Here is a 23,507-nt window from a genome sequence, read left to right as displayed (position 1 = left end):
GTTACACAGAGCGGTCCAGAGCAACACGCCACTGAATGTTAACCAGCAGCAGATTTTGATTTCACGGATGTGCGAAGATGTGCACTTTCGATTGAATTGTACTTATCTTATTTATTGTTTTATTTTTATTTTCCAGTAAAGTTATCTTTAGTTTTATAAGGCTTATTCTTGCATCGCCTGCTCCCATCTATATTACGGTTGGCCAGTCACGCGAACCGAATCGCAGGTCGACAATCTAACGACTTTCAGTATAAAAAAATTGATTTTTAGGTATTTCATATAGGGGTAATTATTGACAGAATTTAAAAATTAAAAATGCTGTCATAATCTACTCATTAAGAGGTAGAATCTTAGGCTAAATGTTTAACATAGTAAGTCAAGTACTGAAATTATAAACTATGTATATTTCATGAGGCAGCGTAACTCATATCGTGTAAAATTATCCAGACTATAATCATTCAGTATTAGAGAATGGGAGCACTTAGCAACTTCAAATAAATTTCCCACACAATTACAAATCTTTTGGAAACTTTTTCTCGCTAACATACCCAGCAAAATATTGAAAGGGAAAAAAGTTATCGTTTATTACACTTTGCTATTCATGCAGTAAAACATCAGACTATGTCACATACCCAGGGGTGACGTGGAACGTGAAGAAGTCCGTGGAAACACTACACTGCGGACTATACTCGAATCTGAAATATCAGAGACTACCCTAACACAATTTGTTAAATTCATACCACTGATATCGCTAAATGGTTATTCAAAGTAGCAGTTTTGTTGGTTTCTGCTATATCATATTGTTAAGAAACAAATTCAGTCGTTATACGGATTTCCAGATCTTAGCAGCTCCAGCGATTCACTACATTGCAGGTGGACAAGCAAACTGGAACAACAAAGTTCATCTCAAATCCGCAGTTTTCAAATTAGTTTGATGGTAAGCTCAGTAACTAAATTTCAGCCATTGTACGCTAATACCAACCAGGGTCGCGAAAAATAATGTTTGCCAATTGAATGAAGCAAACATTCGATGATACATGTAGACTAATTATAGCTTGGCAGAAACGACTTACATTTCTTTCATGTAAGAAATGTACTTAGGTCATTCAGTTCGCAAAAGGAAATAGTTCTTCATTTAATGGACTGAGGAGTGTTATTTCTTGTTGTATGGTGATGTGATATCATAAGATGGCTTCGCAACAATGCCTTGACATCGAATCGTGGATTAGCTGAATTTCTTCGTGTTCCTTGAATTTGATAAACTGCGAAATTTTATGTTCACTCAACAATTGCAAACCGCTTTATAATGACAGGCAAATGCAGTATTACACAAAGTACAGATGCTCTTGCTACCTCAATACCCTCCAGTTACTTGACGACACGCACTTTTTCACTCATATACAAGACAGCTGAAAGGCGAACGGACTCATTTGCTACGCAGAGCATTATGTATTCAAATAAATTTCATGAAATTCGAATGCCTCGGCGTTTATTTTGATGCAGCTGGTTTTACCTTCGGTATCACAATTTCGGCAGACTGTAATTTGTAAAGAACCTTCAAAACTTAAAAAAATGTAATACGTGATTAAAAGAATTCTGCGAATATTCTAATCTTTTCACATTTGTGTTCGGTTGTCAATAATATCCTGAAGAAAATTATACTCCCTCATAAGAGCCGTCAGGCGCCTTCTGTGTAATGTTTTACAGTTTTGCAATTTCGTTTCTGTAGTGGGTAGCAGGGATCAGTCCAAACTAACACTGCTCATCACACCTTTTACATGAAGCTCTGTGGCCTGTCCAAGATAAGTCTTGTGTGATATTCGTTTTATCGACATGTATTAACAGAGACAGTAAAACACGAAATTAATCGGTATTCAAGCCGCGACTGAGCTGGTCGTTATTATGTCAATGAGCTTCCATGGTCCTGCCGAGCATAAGAGACGGTACTATTGACTGAAAAAGACACCAACGATAAGATAATATCAAAGGTGGGCGGTCTTCCTTTTGATGTCGTTTAGTTAGGAGCGTGGAAATTTAATTTTAATGATAACACTATAATTTCGAGAGAAGTGTTGTTTTGCACGCATAACGCAAATACAGTGAACTAAATATCGAGAAATGTGGCATTTTCCCAGATCTCGAGTAAAACGATCTCGATCAGAGGCAACAGTTTAAGAATGACCTTCTGATCATGTCAGTCACTGTCTGATAATATTTCTCAAAAGTTACTGAATGTTAGTGTCAGGGCAGCCAGTAATTTTGCTGAGCAGAAAACACTAAAGTTAGACGCTATATGAGGATGTCCTAACTGTTAATAATTGGTAATCTCTGTTCGCAGCCAACACTTCCGGGTCAGAAAAAGAAGCCATCACCAAATAAATGAAGCCAGTCCACCAGCGATGCAAGCCGGTCACTATCTGAACGGTAGTCTTAAACTTGTTTCATTGAATGAGATGTAATTTAAACTTCAACTGTACTTCCCTGTAGCTTAAAACGCCTCGTTCAGACTCACCATCAATGAAATGGGACGTTTGCCGGCGTTTACATATCCACCGCCCAAGTGATCACAAAACCCTGCTCGACCAATTGACAGTCACGCTAACTTCGCTGTTCATTTGTTTATGCCTCTGCTTGGCCAGAAATTGCTGAAAGCTTTGACACAGCAAATGAACCGAGAATTTTTTATGCATTAGGTAAGTCAATTTACGACTAGGAAGAGGAAAAGTAGCTGGGGATGGGATGTTTTTACAATGAGTACTGGATTTAAGTAGATAAAGTTTCCATATACCGTATTTAAATACAATTCTCAAAAACAGCAAAATGAGAAAAAAATAAACAAAAAGGAAAGGAAATGTGAGAAAACAGCACAGCACCAAAACCGGAAAACAGAGACTCTTTTGTCACAAAATATTCATTTTTCGTTATTCTTGATTACATTTCACGAAACAATCAAAATTATTTTCAGTATTTCCTAGATTTTATTTCGTCGATAGCTACATAAGCGTTAAGCAAGCCATTTTTATCTCTCCTCTCGTGTGTATGGGAAACTCTAAATAGTTACTGACTGAAACAGAACATTTATCTGTAATTCAGGCAGAGATGCTGAAGCACGAATGACCCATGTCAGAGCTCACGATACATACGAGGAAAGGAGTTTTCACTTCACATGCCGGTTGATTTACTTTAACGTAGTGTGGTGGCCTAGTGGCAAAACGTACACCTTGAGACCAAGAGGTAGTGAATTCGAATCCCGGCTGAACCACACCAATTTTCTGTCTGCTTTTAACGCAGCCTTCACCCCTCAATGATGTAAGACGTCAAGGGATCGACTATTCGATCGCATTCCACGTTAAACTGTTGGTCACTTTTCCCTAGTTGGATAGCTTGGGAAGGTAAGGGACACGCAAGTAACTGAAATGGCGTCCAATTGAAATAGTTACATTCTACCATTGAACCAAAGGCAGATATTGTCCTGTAGCCGAGATTGCAGATTTCTGTGTTACTAGCTGGAATGTCTTTGTCATGATGTTATGTTGTCCAGTCATGTGCTAGTTAGATCAATTTCACAGTGAATAAAATACATTTTATCCACAGTATGTTGTCAAAGGAAAAGAGGACACGAAAGCGATAACTCCGCCTTACACTGAGGTGACAATAGTCTGGGGGGTCTCTCCTAAAATTGCGTCGGTCCTCCTTTCGCATAGTCCAGCAGCTCGACTAGACATGAACTCAACAAATAGTTGAAAGTCCCCCGCGGAAATACTGAGCCACGCTGCTTCCATAGCCGTCCGTAACCGCGAAAGTGTCGCCGGTGCAGGGTTTTGTACACGAACTGATATCTCGATTATGTCCCTTAAATGTTGGATGGGATTCATGTCGGGCAATTAGGATGACTAAATCATTTGCCCGAATGGTCCAGAATGTTCTAGAAACCAGTGACATGGCGCATTGTCATCCATAAAAATTCCATCGTTGTTTGGGAACATGGAATCCATGAGTGGATACAAATGCTCTCATAGTAACCGAACATAATCATTTCCAGTCAGATATCGATTCAACTGCTCCAGAGGGCCCAGTCAAATTCATGTAAACGCAGCCCACTCCATTACGTAGCCACCAGCAGCTTGCACAGTACCTCGTTGACAATTTGGGTCCTTGGCTTCCTGTGGTCTGTGCCACTGTTGGACGCTGCCATCAGCTCTTACCAACTGAAATGGGGACTCATCTGACAAGCCCACGGTTTTCCAGTCGTCTAGTGTCCAACCGATATGGTCACGGACACAGGAGACGCTCTGCAGATGTTACCAGGGGCACTCGTGTCGGTCATCTGCTGCCATAGCCCATTAGCGCCACTTCGCGAAAGTGTCCTAGTGTATATATTCACTGTTCATCTCACATTGATTCCTGCGGTTATTTCACTCAGTGTTGCTGGACTGTTAGCACTGACAACTGTACGTAAAACCTGCTGCTGTCATTCGTTAAGAGAAGGCCGTCGGCCACTGCATTGTCCGTGGTGAGAGGTAATGCCTGGAAAATGCTATTCTCGGCACATTCTTGACACTGTTGGTTTCGGAATACTGAATTCCCTAAGGATTTTCGTAATGAAATGTCCCTTGCGTCTAGCTGCACTACCATTCTGCGTTCAAAGTCCCATCGTGCGGCCATAGTCACGTGAGAAACCTTTTCACGTGATTCATCTGTGTTCAAAAGACACCTCCGTTAATGCACTGTCCTCTTATACCTTATGCAAACGACACTACCGCCATATGTTTATGTCCATATCGCTGTGCTATGACCCTCGTCACTTCAGTGTATATTATTATGTACCAAGATATAGTTTTAAATCTCGCGGGTTTGCTTGATATTTGGCGGAATGATTACATAATGCTTCACAACTCACATTTTCTGAATTTTAGTATTTAGACTTTTCAGAAGACGTTTGTCTGCAACGTTGCGCTCTATGTACCGTGACGAATATTTGTAACATGTTAGAATTTGTGCGAGGCCGAATTTCTAGTCCCAGTCTCGCACATAGTTTTGACGTGTGACAAGGATTCAGTTTAATTTATGGTTGGATTCTCCTTTCTATTTTGCATTAATAATTAGTGTCATCTAAACATAATTTCTGAGGAGAAACATCAGTTTTCCGAAACTATCCGAGTAGGTACAAGGAGATCACTGCTTGTAGGTATACGCATAATGTATGCCGATCTGATTATTATCGTCGAGAGTTGTAGGCCTTGATCTCTGCCAACCTGAGTTGCCTCTGAGCAGAGCCGAGTCTCCGTTATGCGGGTGGAGCACGTAAACTCGAATGTAGCGCTGGGTTGCCGGCTTGGTAGGCGATCGGTCCATAATACTGGCGTCTGCTCCGTACTAGAAAATGTTGCTTCCAACGGCTGATTATGACTCAGAAATCACGTCTAATGCAATTTGCATATTCATATTCACTTTTCCGCTTTCTTTTTACATGCTCAGGAAATCAACTGATGTTTATCAGCTGCACCAATATTAAACGCTACTGCTGGTCTTCGACCGAAGTGGGATCACATAGGATAATCTAACTATAATCTGTTTTTTCAGTATGGGCATATCATCGTAAGGATAAAGTTTTATATTCCTACCGTGATACAATAATGAACAGAAGAGTGCTCGGATTAGAGAGGACATATTGCAGGAATACAGTTGTTCTCCCTATTTTTCAAGCAGTACCCCAACAACCAATGACAGAAACAAGAAAAGGCTCAGGAGTTTAATTAAGGTTCACCCTGAAAGGATCTTTTTTTTTTTAGTCATCAGTCTTCTGACACATTTGATGCGGTCCGCCACAAATTCCTCTTCTATGCCAACCTCTTCACCTCAAAGTAGAACTTCCAACCTACGTCCTCAATTATTTGCTGGATGTATTCCAATCTCTGCCTTCCTCTACAGTTTTTGTCCTCTACTGTTCCCTTTAGTAGCACGGAAGTCATTCTCTTAACAGACGTCCTATCATCGAGTCCCTTATTCTTGTCAGTGTTTTCCACATATTCCTTTCGTCTTCAGTTCTGCGCGGAACCTCCTGATTCCATACGTTATAAGTCCGCCTAATTTTCAACATTCGTCTGCAGCACTACATCTCAAATGCTTCGATTATCTTTTATGCCGGTTTTCCCACAGTCCATGTTTCACTACCATACAATGCTGTACTCCAGACGTACGTTCTCAGAAGCTTATTCCTCAAATTAGGGCCGATATTTGATTTTAGTAGACTTCTCCTGGCCAGAAATGCCCTTTTTACCAGTGCTTGTCTGCTTTGATGTCCTCCTTGCTACGTCCGTCATTGGTTATTTTACTGCCTAGGTATCAGAATTCCTTAACTTCATCTATTTTATGATCATAAATCCTGACCTTAAGTGTCTCGCTGTTCTCATTTCTACTTATTCTCATGGGTGTTACCTTCATCTGTCTTGGATTTACTTTCGCTACCATACAATACCATGCACTACCATAAAATGCTGTGATGGGATGTGGCATTGCTAAGTCGTTGAAAGTGAGGATGAATTGCAGGTCCTATTGAATGAAATGGTCTACTGAGAACAGAATATGGTTTAGAGCAGGGCTTCCCAACGTGTGGTCCGCGGACCCCTTAGGGGTCCGCCGGCTCTTTCTAGGGGGTCTGCGGCCACATTTCACCAAATAGTGTAGAATAATGAGTAAAATTATTGAATAAAAATGTAAAAATCAAATTCATCACTATTTTTTGTGTGTGAAAAACATGTGTACTTTTACTTCAGGTCGTATTCCCAAGCAGCCTTCGCGGTTCCTAAGTGAGAACGCATACACAGTTTAGTGCCGGAGAATGCGGCTTCTCTGATCGACTGTTTCGCAACAATACGGGGGTCGTTTGTGCCCCGGCTCACGGCGCTAGATGCGCTGAACCTTTTACGCATGCGCGGAGCGAGCTTTGTCGACCAATCACAGCGCTCGCTGGCACGTATGCGGCCCCAGGCATCATTAAATGTTAACTTGCTTTGTCAGTGCACTACCTACTTCATAAGTCGATTTTTGACCTCCAAGTTGTTTTTATTCATATCTAATCCAAAGACTATTGATACTTCGGGGGGGGGGGGAGGAGGGGGGATAATTGGTAACATGGCACTTGCATTAAGAAGCTTTCAGTTCCCATGGGTTTCGCTCTGAAATTTAAAGTTACTGTGCTGTTGACTGACTAGGGGTCCGCCGTGGATTTTCGACTGAAGAAGGGGTCCGCCAGCTGAAAAGGTTGGGAAGCCCTGGATTAGAGGAAAACCAGAGAGGCCAATGAGGAGTGGCAGAAAAAAGTTTGGCGATAAACTTAACATGAAAATTAGTTACCACGTAGTAAGAGAAGTAAAGGAATTGTTTGCAGAGTAACGTCGGGCGAAGGAAGGATAATATAAGAGGCAAAGCAGTGTAATCTCTGGTATCTGATGTTTATTAACGCAGCATTGCTCAAAAACGGTAAGTTATACGTTACTACTGTCCTTAACATACAAATTTGATTTGAAAGTAACGAACAAAAACATCGTAATCTTAGGATCGTTGTCATTTTTAATAGACACTTAATCAATATCTTACTTACGCATGACTGCGTGGACAAATGTGCTATTGTTTGTCTCATAATTACGACATCGTACCATTAGTAATGAATTTTACATTCGATACTTATTGAGTGGTAGAGGAGAGTGCCCGATTATCGGATACTTTTATTTATGATTACATTTACGTACTTTATTTCAGGCTATGTTAAAATAAAATACACATTCACATGCCACAAACATCCCAATAAAATATTTGTGACCAAGGTTTTCACTATTGATATTATTTTGGTCAAAAATTGTACATTATCTGATTTATGAGTATTTGGCGATTTTAAATTTGGGTTCCTATTATCGTATAGTAGTCAAGATTAAGTACAGTTTGATATAAGAATAAACATACTTTATCGTTTAAGTACTTTAATAGATGATATACAAAAACTTTACACAACATAAAGACGTTATTCATTCGTTTGCCGTGCATTACTTGCTTAATTTATTACAATGATCACATACTAATGTTTTCCATCCCTTCTTGGCAACGCCAGAACACAATTAATGCGCCCAATGAAGATATTTTGTGCAACAGATCCACTGTTCGCCACTTGTGTCTAATCTGTAAGCGTGCTTGCATTATAGGCACTTCTCATCCGCACTGACTTCGTCATCAGTGGAGACGAGAGGAGTACAATCATCCTCAGATGACGAGGAAGATGAGTAACGCTGTCTTTTGTTTCCTTTTTTCTGTCTTGTTGCTGGCGTTCTTGATGCTGCTGCTGCTTACCTTTCCGAAGATGAACGTTCTGATAGGGTTCTGAGTGATTTTGTGTTTGATGGACCTGGTTTAGGCCTAGACTTACCTGTAATTGCAACTTTTCTTGAAGCGATTTCTTGAATGGCGAGCTAGTGATTGTAGCGGCTATACCAGTGGGATGTGCTGTTGTATTTGTTTGACTGACTGTTGGAGGTGGACGCACATGGAAAGGCGAAACATGTTTTTCGTTTGGCTGGGCTCCAGAAGTTCAGGATCATTGTCAGGATTATTTTCGTGGCCATCGCCCAATTGGATAAAGTCCAGTTCCGAAAAAAACATTCCTGTTGAAGGGGACTATGCCGCATTTTTTGAAACCACTCATCGCAATTTGAAGATTTGCGCACTTTGCATACGCCTTCCCCATCAATTCCCCGACTTGATTTGCTGTAAATGCCATAAAGGGATGGTTAGACATCCAGTATTCTATTTCTTGGCTGCAGTATGTTTTTAATGGTCCCATGAAGGCTACATCTAATGTCTGGAGTTCGTGTGTTGTGTGTGGTGGTAGACACGATTATTACACCATGTTTCCGAGCTAGTTCAATTCCGTCGATGTTCCTCATGTGGGAGAAATGCCAGTCCAGTATCAATACAACTGGGCTGTCGGTAGATGGTTTTTGAACTGTAAGAAGTGCTTGAACCATTCTGCAAAAATATTGAGCTGAATCCATCTTGAGGGGTGACGGCTTGCAATTGTTCCTGGAGGACAACCGTTAAACAATTCCGCTTTCGTATTTTTACGAGGAAAGACAATCAGCGGTGGAACAAACATGCCAGCTGCTCTTATGTAAGTTACCAATATCGTCAGGGATCCTCTTTCTTGTGATGACAAACTTCCTACCTGTTTTTTGCCCTTTAAACCAATAACTTTTGTACGTCGATTTTGAACAACGGCTATTCCCGTTTCATCTACGTTAAACACTTTGGCAGTAGTGAAACCGTTCTTTTCTAGCTCAGGTTCCAGAAGGTCGAAAAAGGAATCAACGTTTTTCATTGAAAAGCCTTTAGCCCTAGCCAAAGAAACGGACACTGGTCTTCTTAAACTTAGACAAGGATGATACTTTATAAAATTTCTGAGTCCTTTTGAAAGCGTGAACTTTTGTTCGATGTCATTTCTCACTGTTAATTGGAAAGCAAGTTGCCTTACATCACATGACCAGAACCCAAAATACCTACTTTCCATTACTTTACAATAACGCACCAATTCTTCTTCCAAGTCATTTCCTAACACACAAGATTTTCCTGGTTTTTTGTTAACCAAACTTTCAAAATTTTCAGTTTTGTTCTTTACATCGTCTTCTACGATTGATTTGGGAACGAGGTAAATTTTTGCTGCTTTCAAATACCCACATTTGTTCTATCTAACGGCATTCACTGCTTCTAACATTGCTTGCGGGTCCCTTTGTTTCCTTTTTTTGATTGGTTTCGACAATGACATCTAAAAACGAAATATAACGTAAGTGAAGAAACGCTAAGCCAACCATCGGATATCAGATAATTAGAACGCTCCTACTATTGGATAAAAGCAACCCACCCTTGAAAGGAAAGACCGGCGTATAACAAAGACGATATTTAACCAACACATTATTTCAAACTATTGTGCAGAATTTGAAACTATAAGCTTTTCTACTACATACAACATAAAACCGTGTACACTTAATTTAGTCGATGTCTGCGCGTATAGTGAACTCTGCAGAATATTTCCAAACTTCGAATTCACTCAGGCAACCACTTCACCAGAAAGCTTGCTTCGTACTGCGGCAAAACTCAAAATGGCGTCTCAGTGGACCAGTACTTAACAGTTCCTGCCGCCTCCGACAGAGCGCAGTCGTTACTTGATTCGAAACCTTACTATCGGATGATTGGGAACTATCCGATAATCGGGCACTCTCCTCTAGATGAAAAGTTCTTTAGGGTCCCAATTCAGTTAAATATAAAGATGTTAATACCTTCCTAACAAACATTGTGACAGATGAACAATCATGTCACACTGTGTAAAACCTGTGTTAAAGAGAACTTGATGAAATTTCATCCCCTACAGAAATATGTAGAAAATTATGCTGTGACAAGTAAGTACACTCCTATAAGTAAAATTTGCTGCTACATATATCTTGCCTAATACGAACTTGAACAATGACAAGTGAAGTGTACCTTCTGTGATTGTCAAAAACAAAATAACAATTATTAATTTGAAATGAGTAGCCTTGGGGAGATATTAATAACAAAAGTAGTGCATTTCAGACAGCAAAAATTCCGATCGGATAATGTCGCACACGGCAGTTTTCTGTTTCAAAGAAGTGTGAGAGCAATACACTGCGTAAATGCATTGCAAGGTTTCATTCTATTACAAAAATTAACTTTCACCGCATGGTTGGGCATGTTCTTTTAACGTGAGGGAATTCCGGTAATTTTAATCCTTGAAAACACAAATCAGATAATGCTAAGACTACATTAATGATGGAAATGTATGGATGCATTCTGCGTTTGAATTTTATAGGGAAAACATGCATCCTTGTTTCGAACGCAATCTTCATAGTGATAAAAACGGAAGATGGGCTCCATAAACATAGTTACTAGTCTCAGAATGACTCATTTACATAGCAGGGAAGTGGAACTTTTTGCCATATTAACACTACGTTCCTGGCCGCATTCGAATCTCAAAACTTGCATTCGTACTGTCATCTTACCGCTCTCTATCCTGGCACTACAAACAACCGACCGTCACAGCTTAAATTCTGCAAGTACTTTTCCGTTGCGGTCGCTATTTCTCTTCCTCCGGCTGTGATAGTCGTGGGAGGTTTGTAGGAGAGCTTCTGTATAGCTTTAAGGTAGGAAAGAAGTACTGGCAGAATCAATGCTGGTAGTGAGCTATGCCTGGTTAGCTCAGCTGTGAAGAGCATTGCCAGCGAAAGGCAAAGTTTCATGTTCGGCCTCTGATTTACTACATGTTTTAATCTATCAGGAAGATTGACTGCTATTATTACCTGAATATGTGAAAGATGCACTAAATCGATGTCGATCTTTATGTTATTTTAATTAAATTATTTTAAATTATTACTTTCTAGTTTAATCTAGAATTGAGTCAGTAAATGACTTGGTTCCGATTAACCCGTTCCGTATCATTCTGTATTTTGTATCGCGCCTGGAAGGCAGCGCGTGGGTCTGCTCCTGAAAACTGAAGGGTAGCCCGAATGTAGCAAGTGAGTAGGAGCAGGAAAAGGTGAATTGCTTGGTACTGCAATTAGGTTATAACTCTTTTACTTAACTTTACGTACAGATGAGCACGTAGGTGCAAGCCGTTCATCCATCAAATATAACAGCTACTAGTAGTTGGACAAACTACCATTGAAGTAACTGAAGTAACACAGTCTGTAATTGCTAGCCCTCTATGAAGTAGAAACAATGTTGCTAGCTCGTCTCCTCGGAATCAAATGGGCTGAATCTGGAGCGGAGCTCGTACAGCTGCACAGCGCCGGCTAGAGGGCGCTGTCGTCGGTGTCGGTGTCGTAGTGCCAACCTAAGAACTTGCACCTACGCCGTGGCATCGTAGCTATCGACACCACATTATATATGTTCACTGACGAGGTTAAACATTATGACCACAGCCCACTGCGAAGACGAATTACAAAAGCTCACACTGCAGGTACGTGACGCCGTAAGGAAAGTATTTAAGGAGAGAATAATTCTAGCGGCAATACAGGCTGCAGATGGGAAACCTACTGACATGAGCGACTTTGACGGAGGGCAGAATGTTATGGCCTGGTGCGCGGGAACAAGAATCTCCGAAACCGTGAAACTGATCGGCTCTGCGGATACTATCGTCGTGAAAATCTTTGGAAAGTCCTCATCACAGACGTGGAGGTCAGGAGCTTGATCGTTGTGTAAAGCAGGACAGGCAGCAATCTCTGACAGGTCTGAAGAGAGAGTACAAAGCTGGCGCACAAGTGCTTCGGAGCACACCATTTGGCGCAAATTGTTACTTGTATGGCGCCGCCGCAGACGACCCCTAAGTGTTCCCACGTGGTTCCGACGGCATCTGCGGGCACGGAATCATCGAGATTGGACCGTGGATCGATGGAAACGCGTCACCTGACCGAATGAATGACTCCTGTTACACCAGGTCGTTGGTCGTGCCCCTATCCTCCGACGTCCAGACGAACGGCTACTAGAAACATGAACTGCGCCGCGGTTACAGGCCGGAGGGGGGGGGGGGAAGGGGGAGAGTCTGTATTATGCTATGAGCGTCCTTTATCTGGGCTTTCATTGATGCCGAGGTAGTAATCGAAGGGACGACGAAAACTGTGTACTACGTGGACATTATTACGGACCAACTATATTCCTTCATGTTACATATCTTCCCTGAAGGCATGGTATGTTCCAGCAGGAAAACTCGTCGTTTCCAAACGCCAGAATCGTTGCTGTACTGCGTTCCAGAGTTGGCCCAATGCATTGTTACGCAGGTGATCATAATGTATTGGCTCATTCAAACTTCAGACAGATAAAGCAAAGACGCCGACAGTACCATCAACTCTCAGGGGCACAGAAGGCACAATTACAAGGAGCTGGAGATGTTCAGCGAAGTACCTGGTGAACAAGCTGTCCTTGGAGACGAGAAGACGAATGAACAGCAACATCACACAGACTTAGAAAGACTAATGAATGATACCTACACAAATGGCCCAGTAACTGTCCCATTTGCCCAAGAAGATGTACGAGGGTTGAATGAAAAGTAATGCCTCCACCTTAGTTAATTGGGTTTGGATGGGAATATTTTAATGAATCAAACACAGAAATAATCCTTAGCATCTGATCTTTAATTACCAATTTTCACATTTTCACATAATCACCAGCCAGTTGGATGCATTTCTGCCAACGATGAACAAGTTTTCTGAAGCCGTCACGGAAGAAGTTGACACTCTGTTTTCGCAACCACAGTCTCACAGTTCTCTCAACGTCTTCATCAGAAGCATAATGGTATCCCCGCAGATCGTCTTTCGTTATCGGCACAGATGAAAGTCAGACGGTGTTAAATCTGGACTGTATGGAGGATGCTGTATGGTGGTGAGATTCAGTCTCTGAGGTTATGCTGTGGTGACACGTGAAGTGTGTGGTCTTGAATTGTCATGCTGTAGAAAAACATTTCCCTTTGCCTTTCGGAACTTTGTTAGCCGTCGTTTCAGAGTTCGCAGCATTGTGATGTAACGCTCTGAATTTATTGTTTTTCTACGATCAAGGAAATCAACATAGATAACACCACCTGCGTCCCAGAACACTGTGGCCATGAATTTTCCAGCTGAGGGCTGCATATTGAATTTCATTTTCTGGGGAGAGTCTGTGTGTCTATATTCGATAGACTGACGTTTCGTCTCCGGGTCGTAATGGTGTACCCACGTTTAGTCTCCTATCACAATTGAATGGAGAAAGGTTCCACCGTCGTTCTCGTAACGCGAGACGAGTTCCTGGCAAATTTCAGGTGTGTGCGCTTTCATTTCAGGAGTCAGAATCTGGGGTATCCATCGTGTACAGATAGCCAAGCAAAGCAATAATGTGACCCACACGTTCTTATGAAATGCCGACTGTGAGTGATACGACGATCGTCTTGTATCAACCCGTCAACATTTTGCTTGTGAAACTCGGTGGTTGCTGTCACGGGACGTCCAACTCATAGTTTGTCACGCAGGTCAAATGTTCCCGCCTCAACACCTTTAAACTTACTCTGGACTGTTCGAACGAATGATTTGCCACAGATCGCTCGACATGCATCGCCTCTAACATTAATGAGAAACAATCGAGAGGCCAGTTGGTGCAAAAAAAAAAAAAAAAAAAAAAAAAAAAAAAAAAAAAAAAAAAAAAAAAAAAAAAAAAACTGTACACGCAACATTTTCGCAATTATGGACAGCCATGGAGGAAGCATGGTTCAATATTTCTGCAGGGGACTTTCAACAACTTGCGGAATACATGCAACGTCCATATGCTGCGGTACGCCGAGCAAAAGGAGGTCCGACACGGTACTGGGAGGAATCCCATGACTTTTGTTATCTCACTGTATAGTTCTTGATCCTTAAAAAAAAATGGGTTCCGGTACTGTGACCTTCCGGAGGGATGTTTTTGAACTTTACACTTCCGCTTCGTACCGTCATAAATCAAGTACTGTATGCAGATATAAAAAAACAGTATGTGACTGGGCTGTTTCCGGCTGCATATTGCAAAAATGAGCTGGCCGCTGTGGCAGAGCGGTTCTAGGCGCTTCAAAAAAATGTTTCAAATGGCTCTGAGCACTATGCGACCTAACTTCTGAGGTCATCAGTCGCCTAGAACTTAGAACTAATTAAACCAAACTAACCTAAGGCCATCACAGACATCCCTGCCCGAGGCAGGATTCGAACCTGCGACCGCAGCGGTCGCTCGGTTCCAGACTGTAGCGCCCAGAACCGCACGGCCACTCTGGCCGGCTTAGGCGCTTCATTCAGGAACCGCGCGCCTGCTACGGTCGCAGGCTCGAATCCTGCCTCTGGCATGGATGTGTGTGATGTCCTTAGCTTGGTTAGGTTTAAGTAGTTCTAAGTTCTAGGGGACTGATGGCCTCAGATGTTAAGTCCCATAGTGCTCAGAGCCATTTGAACCATTTGCAAAAATGAAAATCTAAATAAGTGCCGAAACAACGGAGAAAATTCGCCTGGCGGCTGTTATGAGGGACCTCCTGTACATGTACACATGGAGTCCCTCGTAAGAGTCGTCAGAAATATTATATATTATGTACATATACAGGGCGATTCACCTTAAACTTCCACCACAAATATTGCGGAAATGGAAAGTGCTATTGACGTGTCGTTATTACAAAATGGATAGGTAGTCAGGGGCTTGTGTTGTTATCCAAACAACAGATTGTAATAATACATGAAATATGTATTTTTGTGCACACACCTTTTAATTGTAACAATCTAAAAGTATGGTAAATTAGAAAGTCAGTGGAGTTCCTGGATTGTGGTGCGAGTCGTTTACGAGATATTGTATTTGGAGAAGTTCAAAAAATGTTCAAATGTGTGTGAAATCTTATGGGACTTAACTGCTAAGGTCATCAGTCCCTAAGTTACACACTACTTAACCTAAATTATCCTAAGGACAAACACACACACCCATGCCCGAGGGAGGACTCGAACCTCCGCCGGGATTTGGAGAAGTTTCCACGCCGATAATACCTGTAATGGCACACACTAAAGAACGACGCGAGTGCATACACTAGTTAAGTGGATTCTGACCAGTAACGAGACAATAGACCACCACAGGTTGTGCTTAAAATGACCAGTCCGGTATGGAACGACTGCTGGACACATGCTAGCATTTTAACGGCTGCAGTAATACGTCGTTGCATGTCATCGGGTGTAGCTGTTATGATCTTGTAGACAGCAACTTTCAGCTTTCCCCTCAGAAAAAAAGTTTACAGGCTTCGAATCCGCCCAAAGGGCCTGCCAAGATAGTCCTTTGCGTTCAGTTCAACGATTTGGAAACAATTCGTGAAGATATGGTGTAGCACTTCGTGCACCATTGTATATAGTTTCCAGAGGAACGTCTTCTAGCACCCGTGAAGATGCTCTGTTCGATGGCTACGATACTTGTGCATTTTCAGTGTTCTGTCTATGAAAACGGTCCTATGAACTGATGCTTCAGTACCCCACACCACATGTTTACAATGCATATCAAGCGCGGTGGATCAGTGGCTAGCACATTGGACTCGCATTCGGGAGGACTTCGGTTCAATCCCGCGTCCGGCCATCCTGATTTAGGTTTTCCGTGATTTCCCTAGATGGCCTCAGGCAAATGCTGGGATGGTTCCTTTGCGCGAGGGGACGGCCGATTTCCTTCTCCATCCTTCCCTAATCCGAGCCTATGTTCCAATGACCTCGTTGTCGACTGGACGTTAAATACTAATCTCCTCCTCCTCCAGTCCATAGACGCTGACGTTCCACCTGACAAAGCCAACGAGGACTCTCGACAGACAAATAGTGCTTGTTCCAGAGGTTTTTCGTATATGTGGCTTCATCACTAAACAAGATACATGATACATCTGGAGTCTCCTGTTTTAGTGCCCATGTACAGAAGTTAACACGATTCCCATAATTGTTTCCATGCAGTTCTTGGTGGAGAGACATGTAATAGGGATGGTACCTATGTCAATGGAGAATGCTTAGGACATTTGCCTGACTCATGCCACTTCCTCGTGCGACTGCGCGGGAGCTAAAGTGCGAATCAATTGCAAAAGCAGCAAGAACTTTAATTTCTCCCTCTTCTGTTGTCACTTGTTTCCTTCTGTTATACTGTCTAGGTGTTACTATGCCACTTTCACGTAATTGGTTGAAGAGCTTGATAAATAATTGCAGAGATGGTTGACGTCTATTGGGATATCTTGCCACTTACACCGTACAAGAACGAACTGCATTCTTCCTACACTCTCCATACCCCACGAGCATGTCGGCTTTTCCTGCATTGGTAAACCCCGTCGTCCACTCAGGACCTGCTGCTTGAACTGCCACGTATTAACCGACTACCAAGTCGCAGTGCACTCAAGGAACACACAGAAACACTGTAAGCAAACACAACAACTTCATACCTGGCAGCTAAGTAGCTTGAATAGCACAAAGAAGTGTCGATATGGAAACTTCTCAAAATAAAATATCTCGTAAACGACTCGCACAGGAATCCTGCAAACGAACACCACTGACAGTCTAATTTACCCTACTTTTAGTCTGTTAGTGTCTATAGGCATTGCTCCATTTAAAACGGTGTATGTCTGTACAAAAAATACACTTTCTAGGTATCCCTCCTAAGACTCGTCAGGCCAATTTTTTCTGGTGTTTCGCCAGATATTTGCAATTTTGGTTTTGCAATGTGTATCTGGAGTCTGTCCAAACACATACTGCTCATCTTGTCCTCTGTATGGCACTCAGTGTCGGCGGGAAGTATCGGTTTGTTTCCCGTTACAAACAAAATTATTGTTGAAGCACAGTATTGCGTGCCCATTCGATACAGGGGCACCAAATTGATCTACTGTGATATCCGTTTTATTGATATGCATATTTATTTGTTAGTTATTAACATTATTGAGTGACTCACCGCCTTGACGTATCTGAGCCCTGACCGTTCCTGAAAGTTCCGGAAGAAGGAGAAGACCCTACAGCCATTATCAGATGTTTCCCATTATTTTTGCCACGTCTCAACCTTCCCTAGATTTAATTGACGTTTTTATGTAATATGCTCCCCTGTTATTTCATTTACCTTGTCCAGTCTTCCCGTTTTGAGAAAGTATACTGCTGCTCTGTGTCTAATGGTTATGTGAATGGGTATGTTGCAAGTACAACGCACAAGGCTTCCACGGATGAGGTGCCTAATGCCCCTGACGTTTTGAGCCAGATCTCAGACCACTCTTTGTCCACGCCTCACAGTGGTTTTGTGGATCGTGACTGACTGTCGATGCGCCCAGGACCTTGCTGCGAAGCACATAATAGACTCAAAGGGCACTGTATGATACATTTGTAGTGTCTGCAATGGTGGTCGGTAGTGAGCTAAGTTAGCATGTCAAGTTTTTCTATTAGACTTGTCGCTTTTCCATTTGTGAGTATTAACGGGCTCGTTGAATATGAATCGTTCGCCGAGCTGTTTCCCCAGAGATCTTGATATTTTCCTCTGTCCACAAATATTGTTCAATCTAAGGGTGGGGCCTCTCTGCTGTACTCCTTCGATCAGTAAACATACTGTTTTGTTTGGAGCAATCGTGAGTTTGTTATGGCTGCAACGGTCACTTACTTTTACAAGGAGTTGTGCAGCCTTGCTTTCAGGTTGCGCCTTGAGTTTACAGTTATTACTACTAGCAAATCGTCAACATTGCCTGCTACACGCTTTATCCAATCATCTTCGGCCAGATTGTTTAGGAGAGGTTCTATGGCAATGTCCTATAAAACTGGCCCGCAGATTGAGACTTGTGGTTAACATTTGGTTATTTTCTGAATAACAGTTCGTGTTCCTGAATGCCATTGGGACACCCTATCTTTGAAAACGTCGAGTAAGCTATTGTATTGGACTGTTGGTGACTGCATCCCTCGTAGCCTTGCAAACAAGACGGACTACCACAGATTTTCGAAGGCGCCAGCTATGTTTGTTACTATTATGGCTGCGTATTCTTCTTGTGCGCCCTATATTATTTTCGCGCACGGTTAACAACATCGTCTATTGAGCTTTTGGGTTTAAAGCCATACTGATGTCGCCTAAGGCTGAAGAGCCTTCTTCGTGTCTGTAGTCGATTATATAAGTCTGTACCCTAGACAAAATGTTGAAGTGGTAAATGGGCCTGTAAGTGTTTGGGTCTGAGTCCCGATCCTCTGATTTTTGATTACTATGTTCGCAGTTTTCCCACATGGCAGGGACCCTACCTTGCAGCGAACCTATATTCTGTAACTCTGTTAGAAAAAGGGTGATCTACGCAACAGTATTTTTTAGTGTTTCTGAGTCAATGCCATCTGGACCGGGAGTCTTCTTATTCGTTAATTCTTTAATTGCTAAAGCTACGATGCTTGACTGAAAATTGGTGCCTCCATCTTCATAACTCTTCAACAATTGGCAGCATTAGTATGCGGCAGGTACTGGCATTTTCCGTAGCCTCTTCTCTAGAGCTCCAGTTGGCGGGAAGCCTTAGCATTGAACAGTTGTTACAGTGTAAAGTATGGAACCCTGCGCAGACGGTCGGTCAATGCGATTTAAGCAACGTGCAGTAATTAAATTCTTCACAGCAGAAAGTGTCACCCCAAAGGAAATTCATCAGAGAATGTAAGCAGTTGTGGCCCGACGACATGGAGCATTGTCATCCATTAAAATTCCATCGTGTTTTGTGAACATGAAGCCCATGAATGGCTGCAAATGGTCTCTAAGAAGCCAAACATAGCCATTTCCACTGAATGAACAGTCCACTTCACGTAAACACAGCCCACACCATTATGGAGCCACCACAGCTTGCACAGTGCCTTGTAGACAACTTGGGTCCATGGCTTCGTAGGGTCTGCAGCACACTCAGATTCTACCATCAATTCTTACCAACTGGAATCGGGACTCATCTGTCCACGCCACGGTCTAGGGTCCAACTGATATGGTCACGAGCCCAGGAGAGCCGCTGCGGGTGATGTTGTATTGTTACTAAAGGCAACAGCGTTGGTTGTCTGGTGTCACAACCCATCAACACAAAATTTCGCCGTACTGTCCTAATGGATACGTTCGTCGTACGTCCACATTGATTCTTGCGGTTACTTCACGTAGCGTTATCTGTCTGTTAACACTGCGAACCCTACGCAAACGCCGCAGCTCTCGGTCGTTATGTGAAGGCTCTCGACTACTACGTTGTCGGTCGTGGGTATTAATGCCTGAAATTTAGGATTCTCGGTATTGTATTAACAGTGTGGACCTGGGAATGTTGAATTCCCTAAAGATTTTCGCGTTGGTATGTCCCATGCTTCTAATTTCAATTTCCATTTCGCGTTCAAAGACTGTCAATTCCGTCGTGTGGCCATAGTCACGTCGGAAACCGTATCACACTTATTACTTGAGCACAAATGGCAGCTCTTCCAATGCAGTGCACTTATTTACCTTAGTACGCGACGCTACCGCTATCTTTGTAAGTGCATACCGCTATGCCGTGACTTCAGTATGTATGCCAGATGGTCCACTTAAACGTTACAGCGCAGATATCTCTGGAACAGCAACACATACTTAAATACGACTCTCTCTGGAGGCAATCTAAAACGTAGGCGTATATTATATTCAACGCGAAATTAATTTTTAAATAGACACAACATATTATTTCTCACGAAATCAATAACACGAAAAATCACAAAAAAGAATGGCTTGGTTTGCATCGGAATACGTCAATTACATCCCGAGAAATTGCAAAGTGAAGCTGGCCCATGAAACAAAGGAAACGCGCGAGTATTGCACATCTCCAGATGCATGCATGAACCGCACGTTGCTCGTAATCGCGCAGTGATTGACGTACTGCGATGCTGTAGTTATCGCTATATATACTGTACTGCACTGGAAACAATGCAATGTCCGGTCACACACAATGAAAAATAATGAAGGGATTTGCTCGTTTGTTCTTTATTGATCATTACTACAGTACTAGAATGGACATAAGGGAGCCGCAAACCGAAAATGCCCGGCCAGAGTAAACATAATTAATGGCTGACCAAGTATCTAACCAGGGTGCAGTTGTGTGTCGTTGTTCGTAGTTGTGTGACTAGACATCTGTACTGTTTCCAGTCCACTTAATAATAGCGTAAATATCAACAACGACAGCGTTTGTTGCATCGTAATGCGTCTATCACATCACGATTACGAGCAACGTGGGATTCAAGCATGCATTTCGGGATGTGCAATTGCGAGGCGTTACCTTTATTTCAAGCTTCAAATTCACTTTGCAATTTCTCTGGATGCGACTAACGTACTGCGATGCAACCAGCGCCATTCTTTTTGTGACTTCTTATGTTATTGATTACGTAAGAAATAATACAAGGTGTCCATTTGAAAAACATATATTTTCGTTTTAAACAATATTTGCTTAAGTTTTAGAAGGTCTCATAGTATTTTCTTTCATGAGCCTCTCCCTTAAATTAATACCCGTGAAAGTCGTTTTTCAGTATCTATTGTTGCACCAGAGATATTTGCACTGAAGCGTTTAAGTCGATATGACAGAAGCGATCGTTCGAAACAAAAAAGTCCAGTAAACATGGGGTCTAAAATGCGTACCATAAGAGCTAGGAGAACTTTTTCATCTTCGATACTGTGAAACAAATCACCTCTGCTGCGAACCTTTGGGTTTCCACATTTTGAAAGGCGGCAGGATGGTTCAGTATAAGAACAAGAAATGTCGAGTAAACAGGGTTCTAAAGTGCATACTTTAAGAGTAATGAGTAGATTTTCATGTTCGCTACTGTGAAACGTATCTCCTCTACTGAACACCTGCTGATAGCTCTTAGGTATACATTTTATACCTGATTCTAACAACACTTTTTTTGATTTCATCAACAAAGGAGGTGGCTTACAAAACACTCGTTCGACATATACTTGAGTATTGCTCATCAGTGTGGGATCCGTACCAGGTCAAGTGGACAGAGGAGATAGAGAATATCCAAGGAAAAGCGGCGCGTTTCGTCGCAGGGTTAATTGGTAAGCGTGATAGCGTTACGGAGATGTTAAGAAAACTCAAGTGGCAGACTCTGCAAGAGAGGCGCTCTGCATCGCTGTGTAGCTTGCTGTCCAGGTTTCGAGAGGGTGCGTTTCTGGATGAGGTATCGAATACATTGCTTCCCCCTACTTATACCTCCCGAGGAGATCACGAATGTAAAATTAGAGAGATTCGAGCGCGTACGGAGGCTTTCCGGCAGTCGTTCTTCCCGCGAACCATACGCGACTGGAACAGGAAAGGGAGGTAATGACAGTGGCACGTAAAGTACCCTCCGCCACACACCGTTAGGTGGCTTGTGGAGTATAAATGTAGTAGTAGTAGTAGTAGTAGTAGTAGTAGTAGTACCTCCTCCCAAACTATGGAAAGAAAAGAGCCTGCAGGAGAAACAATTTATTTCACAGAAGCGAAGATGAAGTACTTATGGCTTTTAACGTATGTATTTTACTGCCCGTGTTTACTAGAAATTTTTGCCTCAAATCATGGTTTCTGTCACATACATGAATATTGACTGTTCCTGTTGGCACACCCTGTAGATGTGGCAGTACAAGTCCTGTTTCTCGGTTTTCATTTGAGTAATTTACTGAAATTTTGATGTGCCTGACGCTGATCGGCTGGATGTGCACTATACATGGTTGTCCTTCTCTCCCTCGGACCTTTTAGGTATGAAATTCGAACTGTTAGACCATTGAGAGACATCTCCAGTTCGATGTCTCCCAGAGAACGTTGGTAACGTTGGACATGGTTAGAGATGAGGTGCGTCATGGGAATATCAGAGTCTCCCTCGCTGGAGACTACGTGCAACACCTCGTGAAGCATGCACCTTCTCCGTTGGATGCGCGATACGTCTCCAGTACGATCTTTCATGGAATGTTGGCAGCACTGGACATGGTTGTAGGTCACGTGTGCTGTGGAAATGTTAGGGTCTCAATCGCTTCGTGACGCATCCATTTTCCCAGTTGGCTTCGCGAGACATCCAGTTCGATGTAAGACATAGTTGTAGGTCAGGTGAGCTACGGAACATTAGGGCCTCCATTGCTGGAGACTGCGCTCAGCACCTCGTGACGCATGCGCTTTCCCCGTTGCCTGCGCGAGTCTCCGGTAGAGGGCCCTGCGAGGCGGGCGGTAACGGTGCCCGCGACCCGCCCAGCGCCACGTCCAGCTCCAGCTCCAGCCAAGGCTAGCGCCACTGGCCTCCAGGACACGCCCTCCTCAAGGTCACCGCAGACGCCACAGCCGGAGCGGCCGCCGTTAGTCGGTCCGCAGCCTCCGGCGCCACCAGACGTGCTGTTAGCTGCACGCCGCACTTGCATCACGCTGTCTGCGATTCACGCGAGCTTCGTGCCCATCACCAAGACGCGAAAAACATCTCTGCTCCTAATAAATGAAATTAAGAGTATTGCACGCGCTGAAAGGATCACCGAATCCGCTCTGCTTTCGCACGACTGTAGTACATACTCCGACGCAAAGAATGTGGCTCTTGTATGATCTTCTACACCTACATCTACATTTATACTCCACAAGCCACCCAACGGTGTGTGGCGGAGGGCACTTTACGTGCCTCTGTCGTTGCCTCCCTTTCCTGTTCCTGTCGCGTATGGTTCGCGGGAAGAACGACTGCCGGAAAGCCTCTGTGCGCGCTCGAATCTCTCCCAGTGATTATTTGGATCTTCTCTATCTCCTCTGTCAACCCAACCTGGTACGGAATCCACACTGATGAGCAATTCTCAAGTATAGGTCAAACGAGTGTTTTGTAAGCCACCTCCCTTGTTGATGGACTACATTTTCTAAGTACTCCCCCAATGAATCTCAACCTGACATCCGCCTTACCAACAATTAATTTTATATGATCATTCCATTTCAAATAGTTCCGTACGCATCCTGCCAGGAATTTAACAGAAGTAACAGCTAC

Source organism: Schistocerca americana, chromosome 2 (genome assembly GCF_021461395.2).
Source record: "Schistocerca americana isolate TAMUIC-IGC-003095 chromosome 2, iqSchAmer2.1, whole genome shotgun sequence".
Lineage (NCBI taxonomy): Eukaryota > Metazoa > Arthropoda > Insecta > Orthoptera > Acrididae > Schistocerca > Schistocerca americana.
The sequence above is the reverse complement of the archived record's forward strand: the minus strand, read 5'-3'. Positions refer to the sequence as shown.